Below are 12610 nucleotides of genomic sequence, written 5' to 3' on the forward strand. Positions count from 1 at the left end.
TTGTAGTGATAAGGGGCAACTAGGTGGTGCAGTGGATAAGGCATTGGGCCAGGGATGAGGGAGACCTTGCTTCAAATCCAACCTCAAGTACTAGTTCTATAACCCCAGGCAAGTCACATAACATGCTTGCCTCAGTTTCCTCATCTGTAAAATGAACCAGAGTAGGAAAAAATAAAACACTCCAGTATCTCTGCCAAGAAAACTCCAAATGGGGTCATGAAGAGTTAGACATAACTGAAATGACTGAACAATACCATTCATACATTTCAAAAACAGCCTCTGAAACTCCAGTAAAAGAAAAACCTTTGTATTGCATATTTAGAGCTGACAGACCTTAGAGGACATCTTGGCTTCAGTTATTTTTCAGATGGGGAAATGAATCAGACATATTTAATGACTTGCTTGGATCCATACAAGTTATATGCATCTAAGGTAGAATTTGAACTCAGGTCTTCCTGACTGTAGCACCAATGCGATACTCACAGCAGCCACTATGGATATGCATGCTTATTTCCAGAGTAATTGCACAAAATATCAACTTTCTCCCTCAAAGAGGAAAGAAGGTATTTATTGATATACCAGAAAGCCAATTTCACCTTGGCAACAAGGAAGTTTGTAAACACTACAACCAGAGGGAGGACCATCATCCCCAAGCCTACCCTACATCAAGCCTCCCCACACACAAACTCCCTTAGTTAAAATGGTCTCTCACCTAGCCTAGCTGCTCTGTCTGCTGCCTCTGTCACAGCTCCACCTCATTCCTTCTTCCTGCTGCACCCTTCCTGCTCCACTTGCTCAGCAAGTTCATTCCACAATGCCATTTGCTCAGGTTCCCTGTGATTCAAACTTGTGGGCTGGGCCAAAGCTGAAAGCAGGTCACATGGGGCTATGTAACACCAGTGTAATATTAGTAGCTCCTACAATGGCAATGAATATCCCAGCAAAATTCTGAGTCACAAAATATAACAGACTCTTCACATGGAAGAAAGAACCAACACATTTATTCAGACACCAGAAAGTCAAATCCATTATAGTAACAAAAATCTATACAGAATAGCAATGCAGAGAACAACACCATCTCCAAACCTTCCCCCTTCTAGGTTTCCTACAAATCAGCTCCATTAATCAAATCACAAACAAGCTCTTTCACTCATGAGAGCCAGTAGCTTGCTTGCCTGCATCTCTCCTAGCTCTGACTAGGCTCTAACCAACTTCCTCTCAGCTCTGCTTTAAATCTGCCTTTTCCTGTTCCTTCTTGTTCTACCCATTCAGCAACCTCCTCCCACCACAGGGTCCATGTGACTCAGACTTCCATGTGATCCAGGCAGATCACATGGACCCATTAGTGAATGGGAAAGATCTTTCCATTAAGAAATAAAATTAAATTAACAATAAGGAAAAATACATTATCCATAAGCCTATTTGGGAAGATTTTCAAATTCTCTTACCCATTACACTGATCCCTGCCCAGTGCTCTGCCTACAACTTTATAGTTTGCTTGATATTGATTTTCAAGGACTCTCTAGAGAGAGGGGGAAAAATGAGGGAGGGAGAAGGAGAGACAGAGAGAGACAGAGAGAGATTGAGAGACAGAGACAGAAGGACAGAGGAACAGGTGACAAAATGTTTTAGATCTCTAGAGTAAGTAGGGAAAGCAAAAGCATCTACTTGATAATATCTCTATTACTGATCCATCAGAAGAATTTTTATAGTTTTATCATTTTCTTTATTTCTAATATCTCATACATTTTTCCTTAACAATAACACCTTGAACATTCAACCATCTTTGAAAACAAAGGAAATTATATAAGCAATTTAAACTGGAAAAATAAATTGTTTAGTAGTTTTTGATAGTACACAAATGTATATACCAACTTGCACATACATAGCCTCACTTCTGTACTGAGAAATCTGAGATATTAAGAGCTGTATTTCCTGATCTATACTCTAAGATTAAGACTAATCAGTTTTTATTTTTTTGAGAGGAGGAGAGAAGGAGGCAATAAAATGAATCTAATTGATTTAGCTATTTTCTGTTTCCTAAATTGAAAAATGTAGCAATATGGGTCTTTTGATTCTTGATCCTTTATGTGGTGGTGAGAAGTTGTTGTTGTTTAGTCATCTTCAGCTTTTCATAGTACCATTTGAGATTTTCTGGGCAAAGATAATCCTCCAGCTCATTTTACATTTGAGAAAACTGAGGCAAACAGGGTAATGTGACTTTCCAGGGTCACACAGCTAGTAAGTGACTAAGACTAGATTTAAGTTCAGAAATTTGAGTCTTCCTGATGTCTGGCCTGGTGCTCTATCTATTGTGTCACGCAACTGCACAGTGGAAAGACATAGCATGTTGTGAGGAAGAGTGTTGGACTTGGATTCACTAACATCTCTTTTCATTTCATGTCTTAGACTCCTCCTACCAGTATGGCCATGGACAGATGACTTACCACACCTGTATTTCAGATTCCTCATTTGTAAAATGAGCAAATTGAACTCACTGACTTTTAAGGCCTCTTCCAATTGTTAATCTGTGATTTTATGATCCCTTAGAATTATTTGGAATTTGAATATTCTGAACCGTTAATTACTTTATGATGGTCGTAATTTCTGTCATTCATTGGTTTCTTCATACGTCATAATGTGATAAAAGATTTATCATGTTTCTTTGAATTCCTCACAATCATCATTTTTATGGTATAGTAATATGCCATCACATTCTTATACCACAATTTGTTTAAGCATTTGCTGATTAATGCTTTATTTCATGTCTTCATGCCCAAAGATTTGAACTGTGGATATTACTTTAAATATAAAATTTTCTTTATGTCATTTACCTCTTTGGCGACAAATGCAATTGTTAGATCAAAAGGTATTAGCAGTTCAGCGATTTTTTTTCCTTTCAAATTTCCATATGATTTTTAAAATGGCCCAGCTAATACTTCTCTCTACCAATAGAGAGCATCCATATGTGTGTTTTCTGCTTCCATTTTTTAAAGACTTTGACAACTTTATTATTTCAAGGGAAACCTTAGAGTGCTTTTAATTTGCATTTCTCTTATTGCTAGTGTTTTAAAATACTTTTTTATGTGATTGTTAACAATGATTTTAAGAGGATAGTGGTTTTAAATAATGTGTTTATTTTAACAGAATACTCCCACAAGAAAACAAATTGGATGTACCTATATGTTGTTATAGTAGAATTTCAACATGTAAACTGTAAGAGATATTCAAATGGAATGAAATTGAAAGGCATTTGCTAAGCAATTTCTATGAGTCAGACACCGTATAGGTGATGAAGATTGAAAAGTGACTCAGTGACCCTGTGATATGAAAGAACTTCCACTCTCATTAGAAAACATATTCATGAGGATACAACTGAAGATTGGAATGATAGGTCAAGTGGCACTTAGGTTAAAGTAGAAGGGCAGATTTCAATGACCACAAGTCATTACTATACAAATACAGGATAGATAACAATGCCTAGGAGTCTAGATATCAAAGTGGAAGCCCCAGCAGACCTGGGATAACAATGGAAGGACATAAGGGAGCTGAACAAGCTTGTTGAGATGAGGTAGTGGGAGACTATGTCCAACTACTCACTTTTTATACAAAAAACTGAAGTCCAGAAAGAGAATAGGACTTTCTAAAGGTTATATAGTAAATAAATGTCATTCTAACATAATTCCAACTCTCAAGCTTTATTCACTTCCATTTTCTTCTGGGAAGACTACAGCTAAGTTCCTTTGCTCCACTGGAATGCAAATTGCTAAACTACTCACTATCAGTGTGTGTGAGGTGGGGAGGAAAAGGGGGAGTTGCAGAATGCCAGATGCTTCTTGATGAGTGATAGACCATTATATTTCTTTTTTATTTTACAATCACAATTACCATAAAGATCCAAAATATTTTATACTCTCCATCTCTCACCTTGTTCCATCATCTCTCTTCTACTGTCTGTACATCTGTATTATAACACCTGACTTCCATACTGATGGAGTTTATTGCCAATATTTCTCTTTTCATTCCTGTCTTGTCCTTTTTCATAGACCAAAATCTTATATATTTTTTACTTTATTATGTTGTGCTCATCTTTTCCGACCATACTGTAATCTCATTTTCTGTCTACTCTGTGCTATAATCTTTCTAGTTCAATATCCACGTTCTCTGGTTCACAAATTTAAAAATATAATTAAAACATCTTTTCTGTTTTCAATCTGTCTTGTGAAAAGCCTATTTTAATATATTAGTTATGAGACTATAATAACTAACAGTATCTTGCAAGAACACTAATACAAAATAAAGACAGGTAATGTGTGGTAGCAGCCTGAAAATTGCATCTCTTTTGTGATTTATTGTTTTGAGAAACCTGATAGACAGACAAGGGCATCTTACCACAGCAGAAGAAATGTGTCTTCTGCATAGTTTGGAATGGAAAAAGAAACAATGAGAATATTCCTTGTCTGTCTTTCCTTCCCTCAAAGGGAGCAATCCCGTATCTTAGAGCGACTCTATATATGAATAGAAAACAATGGAAAGAAGAGGCAAAGAGGTAAGTCTGGCCTCCACATCAGGAAAAAAAAAGCTAAAACAAAATGAACTGCCAGGACAAATAAAGGGCCTCCCTTCATTGGAGACCTTACAGTAATTTCCAATTGGTTTTATATCAGGTGAGGAAATATTCCTCAGGTTTATTTGGTCTCAGCAGCCACTGAGGTCAAAATCAGTTTTAAAATTCTTTAATTCTGTGACTTTATTCTCAACTCCAATTGTTTTGTCCTATATTATTGCTGAAGTCTAGTGCACATTTCCTGGAGAGGGAGTTTAAAATAGAAGAGAATAACTGTTTGGTGGCTATTATGTCCCATGTTCCACACAATTACCTCTTCAGGAAGGGAAGTGGAATCCAAAGGACTTCACTGACTTTAGTATCAGTCTTGTAACTGCATGATTCATGCCTCTTGGTCAGAACTTGAATCGAAATCTTCAACTTGCATTGTCTTCTTCAAACACAATGTGACTTAGAGCAAGGATTGCCTTTGTTATTTGTCTTTTCTGCCCTTCATGCAGTGTTTGTCACAAACTAAATGCTGATGCTTTTTCATTCATTCATTCACTCCATGTTGGAATGTACCAAATTAGAAATTAAATCATGAGCAGTTCTGAACATCAGGGAGTCCAATAAGTAAGACAGAAAGGTTTTGGTGCACTAACAAAGGGACAGATACAAGGGGAGTGATCAAGATCAGAAAGAAGAATGATGAATTATATAATACTGAGACACAATTAAATGTTTAACTGGCAATAGAACCTTTTGATGGGAATGTTTTCTTTGTCACTCCAAGGGAAAATACCCTGCTTTAACATGTCCCTCAAAATCTCTGAAGTGAATTATTCTTTTTTCCAGGTTAGGATAGTCTTTTTTACATAGCTAGTGGTTTGGCACATATACTAAAATGCCTTTATGACCTTGTTGATATGGGTCCCATTCCCAATGACATAGAACTTAAATTGCCCAAACTGGCTCCTCTGGTGGAACTCTTGTCCAAGAACCCCTCCAAATATGAAAGAGAAATACCATCCAATGTGTTGAGAGCTTTCTTCTAATTTCATAATCACCCTATTTGTTCTATCCCCACATATGATTAAAATTCATTATGCCCTAGACAGACACCAAATTGATGTCTCTAAAATATATATGTTACATATCAGCACCCTACTCAAAATATTTCATTGACTGTTTGCCTTTAAGATAAAATCTAAAATCTTCAGCCTGACAATCAAACTCCTCCATTTTCTTTTTCCACCCAATTTTCCAGTCTTTTTGCACATAACTTCATATCATACACTCTCTACTCCGGACAAAATGACCTGCAAGCTACTCTCCTCTCTCTCTCTCTCTCTTTCCCTCTCTCCCTCTCTCTGTCTCTGTCTCTGTCTCTCTTTCTCTCTGTCTCTCCATACATACATGCATATATATATGTATATGTATGTATGTATATATATATATGTACACACATGTATATATGTATAAGTAGGCATCTGGGACCCCTGTGCCTTTTCAGAATTGACTCCCCATGCCTGTGAAAAACTCATCCTCAGTTCCATATTTTAGAATCCCTTATTGATTCAGATCAGACCAAGGGTCAAACCTAATATAAGGTCTTTCCTAATGCACCCACTGTATTTTAGTACTCTCCCTCTTGAAATTACTTTGTATTACTTAATACAGTTTGTATTTGCTTGTATGATTATTATAGACTCAAGAAGGTCAAGGATTGTGAGGTTTTCTTTGTATTCCTAGTACCTAGTAGAATATATTTTGCATAATATGTACTTCAAACTTATCTGTTAAATGAAAATGCATTGAACTCAGATGGATAAGTGCAGAGTGATCAATTAAGAGTTTTGCTGTTGTTTAGGCCTGCTGGAATCTTCATGACCCAAGGGGTTTTCTTGGCAAAGATACTAGAGTAGCATGCCATTTCTTTATCCAACATATTTTACAGAAAAGGAAAAGCATCCAGAATGGCCTGCTAGCCCAGGGTCTTAGATCTGGTTTACTAAAAGGAAAGCAACTTTTGAGAGGTCAACAATCTTTAATTACATATACCAACAGAGAAAATACAAGCAGAGAAATAAAGACCAACAGAAAGCACTTCTAATTGTCTGACCATAAGCAATACCTATATCATAGATCAACAGATAAATACAGCTTTTTGCCCATTACATAAATGGTTGATTGTTGTCCTTTGTTTTCAAAGAGGATGAAAATGACATCACCATGATAAAGTGAAGTTTCAGTGGGTCCAGCTATGGCTGATCAGACCAATATGAGCTCAGAATGTTCTACCACAGGTTGGGCATAGATAGTCTGTACAAATATTTGGGGAGGATACTCCAAATTTGTGCATCCTATGTTTGCTTTGTGCTGTCTCAATTCTGCTTTACTCATAGAGCACAGTACTCTTCCTGATGTGAGCACTCCATGCTAAGTGGTCCTGTGCCAGTGTCTCCCATGTTGCACAGTCAAATCCAAAGCTCTTGAGAGACACCTTGAGAGCGTCCTTGTATCATTTCTTCTGGGCACCATATGATCGCCTGCTCCTTTGTTACTCTCACATCTTGTCTGTCTCTTCTCCTTAGAATCACATAGTCTATTAGATGCAAAGTTTGCTGAAAGAGTTCATCCATGAAGTTTTATTGCACTTAAGTAAACTGAAAACAGTACTGGTGATAAGAAAGTCATGAGATACACAAGTATTCAGCAGCAAATGACCACTGCTATTGCTGTTTCCAACTCTGTTCCTCCCTAGGACTCCCTGTCAACTCTGGTAGTCTGAGCCTATGTTAGCATTAAAATCACCCAGACTTATAAGCTTGTCCTCTTTTGGCACATTGATGATAATGGTCTATAGGTCTCCATAAAATTTTTCTTTGACTTCATCAGGGTTCTCATCGTGGGAGCACAGGCACTGATGATGGCAGGGCATTTAGTACATACATAGTTACCAGAGAGAGAAGCACTGTCATGTGGCTTTTCAAAGTGGGGTAGGGGCTCCTTAACAGCTACCCAGAGTCTCATCTGGCACAAGAACCTTCCTCCAAAGACTTTGTCTTCAAAACAAAATCTCCCCTCTGGTCATATATATATATGATTAGAGGGGAGATTTTGTTATATATATATATATGTATACACTTTTCAGAGTCAGAGGGCATCAGGACCTTATGATCCAGTGCCTCATTAGCAATTAGCACAACCAAAAGGTGTGGGCCTTTCTACAAAACAAGCTTCCCCTAAGAAAACTTTCCTTAACGGGCTACACCAGAGGCTCATTAATGGGTGGGGAAGATCTTCTAACTCCCATTAATATTACAATAACTTGTCCAGGGTTACACAGCTAGTGTCTGAGGTCCGATTTGAAGGAAGGCTAGTTTTCCTGATTCCAGGCCCAGTACTCTATCCACTGCAACATCTAGCTGCCCACTTTACTATCACTTCAAATAATAGTAATCAAAAAATAAACAGCTGGAGAGATAGAAAAGGAATGGAAAAGAGAGGTTAGAGCAAGAAAGATTATTTAAAAAAAACATTTCTTTATCTAAAATTATTGTGATTATTTTACTTCTATCAAGTTTATTGGATGATTAAAATCATTTTAACTTATTTCTTAGCAAGCTAACAAACATTGACTAAGTACTTACTATGTTCCAGGCACTATGCTAAGCTCCAGAGATATCAGCACAAGAACAAAGAAAGATGATCCTTGACAGCAAAATTTTAGCTTACATTCTAATAGAGGAGTTTAATACATAAAATAAAGTTGAAAAGTAGGGAAGGGAATTAAATGTGAGAAGTTACCTACATAGTGGGTTAGGGTGAAGAAAAAAGCTTGAAAATTCAGAGTAGAGTCCACAGAGCAATGACAGAGTGATCAAAGCTAGCACGGACACTTTCCTTAAAATGTAAGGGAGGGATTAGTCAATCTGAGGAAGGGGTCATAGTGGCAGAGTAATTTTCTGGGGCTGAAATATGGCAGGGTAGTGAGTAAGAAAGAGGTCCACAGATTAAGGAACAGAGGCCAGAGGGAAATAAAGGAGTTATAAAGTCTTTTCTCATGTTAACTTATTAGATAATTAAAACTAATATTTTTTTTCCCTTTTTCAGATAAAAAAGGAACTCAGGTTCAAAGAAAACTAAATGTCTTGCATATGATCACAGCAATGGTCAGACTAAAAAAAAAAAAAAGGAAGATAGGAATGTCTACTAGTTTCAAGTAGCTTCTCCCAGACCACACAGCCCTTTCTCTCCTTACATAAATATCTCTTTGAAGGAACAAAAATGGAATTGACTTTGTCAGATTTTATCTTATTTGTTTATTACATATATATTTCAGGAGAAAAATCTTTTCCTTCAGTCCACTCTTCCATCAGAGATAGTATGGAATCAAAATTTCAAAATCAGCACATTCTACATCTTGCTTGCCTGAGCTTGACTTGCTCAAAAAGCAGATTACGTGTATAATTTTGTACCTCTCTAATCTGAAAAAAAATCATCATGAACTTGTGGAAACAAAGTGAATTTTAAGTTAGAAATCTGTGCACAAATTTTGATTCTGACCTTGTGTCAGTTCTAGTTTACTCATATTAAAAATAGAGAGTTCCTTTCATAGATAATTTATAGTTTCTAAGTTGATAAGTTTAATTATATCTGCTTCTTCCTTGCCTAGCCTTTTCCACTAATCTACTTTTCAATTTTAATTTGAACAAAACAGTTTTGGGGATTATAGCTTCATAACGTATTTTGAACACTAGTTATGACATTCCACCTTCATTCCTATTTTTCCTATCCTTTCTCTTTGATATTCTTGTTTCAAGAAATTGCAGGGCAAGAAAGATACTTGAAAACAAAACAAATGCAAAACAAAAAATAACATCATATCTGCAGCTAAGGGTTACATAAAAAAAGTCAGTGAGAAATTGTTAGAAATCTGAAAGGAGTAGGTGCAAATGCCTACCAAGTTAAGTGACAGAGATTTTAACCAGTCCAGTGCTTAACCAGAATTGGATTTCTCCAAGAAATTGTCAGAGCTATGTAAGACTCCCATAGCTATTCTAGGTTCCTTTTTGGAAAAGCATGGATCAAACTAGTACACCAAGCATTAAGCAAACTTTTTCCTTTATAGGAACTAAACTCATGGTAACAAAACCTTTTATGGAGGAATGAGTAGGTAAAATTCATAGAGATCCTGGGTCTTCTGGCTCCTATTCTGGTGAACTTTATATTATGCCATCCTGGCTTTTGTTCCTGATGTGAAAAGCTTGAGATTTTAATTTTTTTTATTGTATCCTAGGCCATCTCTGGTCATCATGATGAATATCTGGTCACTGGATTCAGAGGATTCTGGAGGAGAAGTGAGACTGGTGATTTTGCACAACTCTCGTTCACTCAAAACAAAGTCAAGTGCTAGTCATGTCATCATGTGTCTGATGGCATGATCTTCTTTGGCAACAAAAGATGAATACAACAACAACAATATGGTATGAAATTCTCCCAGGATCAATGGGGAAAAATAACTGAACAGAGCATTTCTGTAGTAGTACTATTTATCTATATCATGACAGCTGTTTCTTTGAAAAGTTGACCTTTTTTCAAGTCCTTTATAATGACAGAGAGGGACAGAGATGGAAAGAGAGATAGAGACAGACAGACAGACAGAAAAAATGAGAGGAGAGTGGAGGGGAGGGAAGAAGAGGAGAAAAAGAGGGGACAAAAGAGGAGGGGAGGGAAGGGGAGAAAGAACTAAGAAAACAAAAGATTGTGTATTAACAGCTACTGAACATTTTAATTTTCCTGTCTCCATAGCAAGCTCTACATTTTTACTCCAAAGACCATATTTTTGAACTGGGAAAGCCTATACCCACAGGGCATTGTTGATCTTTTAAGGTTGAAAATTTCTTCCCCCCAAAAAGCAGCCAACCTTGTCTTATTCATTCAGAGTAAAGAAGAGAAAAATATCATCAAACTTATTTAAAAATTGGAACGATATTATCAAATGTGTTCTGTTCAGTTCATGAAACCACCAAAGTGAAACCTTGATATTGAGGCAAGTGCCAATCTTGGAGACAATAAGAAGACAGCAGGTTGTTCTAGTCATTCAGGCAAAATCAATATGATTTCAGCAGAGGTTTTGTGAGGTGCAGTTTGTGTTGTGAGCTGCTAAAGCATGATGTGTTGGCAGTTATTATTTTGTCTCACACTTTAGGGATGGCAATACTGAGAGCCATTCCTAATAGTATTTAGCTAATTAATTCTGGTTACCTTTATTAAAAAGAATAATGAGAAAGAGAAAAAAAAAAAAAAAACCTTTTCCTCTGAAAAACAATGCAATTTCTTTGGAGAACCACCATGAATAATCCATGATATATCTGAAATGTGTATGGTTTTCAAAAGTTTCTTAAGCTTAAAAATTATGAAAATAGGTAGGTATGACTATTATAATATCGACTATTTTTTTATTATTTTTTAATGTTTAACAATCACTGCCATACAATTGAGATTTTATGCCCCCCACACCTACCCCCCACTACTCCCCTCGCTCCCCAAGACTGCATACAATTCTGTATAGGTTCTACATATACTTTCCTATTGAGTATATTTTCACTGTAGTCATGCTATGTAGTCACACTAAAATAAATGAAAGAAATCATATAACAAATCAAAACATGATACACAAACACATACACATACACATATACAAACATGGTCTGCTACATTTTGCGAATGACTTCCATATTTCTTTCTCTGAGTGTGGAAGGCATTTTGCCTTGAGAACCACCATTGGGATTTTTTTTTTTATAAGAAGTTCTTGTGTTATTTTTTTTTTATTTTGTAATGTTTAACAATCATTGCCATACAATTGTGATTTTATCCCCCCCCTACCCCCCACTCCCCCCCTCCCTCCCCATGACTGCATACAATTCTGTATAGATTCTACATATACTTTCCTATTGAGTATATTTTCACTATAGTCATGCTATGTAGTCAGACTAAGATAAATGAAAGAAATCGTATAACAAATCAGAACATGATACACAAACACATACACATACACAAACATGATCTACTACAATATGTGAGTGACTTCCATATTTCTCTCTCTGAGTGTGGCAGGCATTTTGCCTTGAGATCCTCCATTGGGATTTTTTTTTTTTTTGGTAAGAAGTTCTTGTGTTATTACAAAAATCTAGGTCTACCAGAAAAAACTCTCACACACTGTGGTTGTTGCTGTGCATAAAGTTCTCCTGGTTCTGCTCCTTTCACTCAGCATCAGGTCATATAAGTCCTTCCAGGCCTCTCTGAAGTCTTCTTGTTCATCATTTCTTATGGCACAATAGTACTCCATTACATTCATATACCATAATTTATTCAGCCATTCCCCAATTGATGGACATCCCCTTGACTTCCAGTTTTTGGCAACTACATAGAGTGCTGCTATAAATATTTTTGTACATGTGGGACTCTTTCCCATTTTTATGATCTCTTGGGGATATAGTCCTAGTAGCGATATTGCTGGGTCAAAGGGTATGCACATTTTTGTAGCCCTTTGGGCATAGTTCCAAATTGCTCTCCAGAATGGTTGGATGCGCTCGCAGCTCCACCAACAATGAATTAGTGTTCCAACTTTCCCACATCCTCTCCAGCATTTATCATTTTCTTGTTCTGTCATGTTTGCCAATCTTATAGGTGTGATGTGGTACCTCAGAGTTGTTTTGATTTGCATCTCTCTAACCAATAGTGATTTAGAGCATTTTTTCATATGATTATAGATAGCTTTGATTTCTTCCTCTGAAAATTGCCTGTTCATATCCTTTGACCATTTATCAATTGGGGAATGACTTGTATGATTATACATTTGGATCAGTTCTCTATAAATTCTAGAAATGAGGCCTTTATCCCCGAGCTTAGCTGTAAAAATTCTTTCCCAATCTACTACATCCCTCCGGATTTTGGTTGCATTGGGTTTGGTTGTGCAAAAACTTCTCAGTTTAATGTAATCAAAGTTATCCATTTTGCATTTCATAATGCATTCTACCTCTTCTTTAGTAAAGA

This window comes from Notamacropus eugenii, chromosome 1, assembly GCF_028372415.1.
Source record: "Notamacropus eugenii isolate mMacEug1 chromosome 1, mMacEug1.pri_v2, whole genome shotgun sequence".
Lineage (NCBI taxonomy): Eukaryota > Metazoa > Chordata > Mammalia > Diprotodontia > Macropodidae > Notamacropus > Notamacropus eugenii.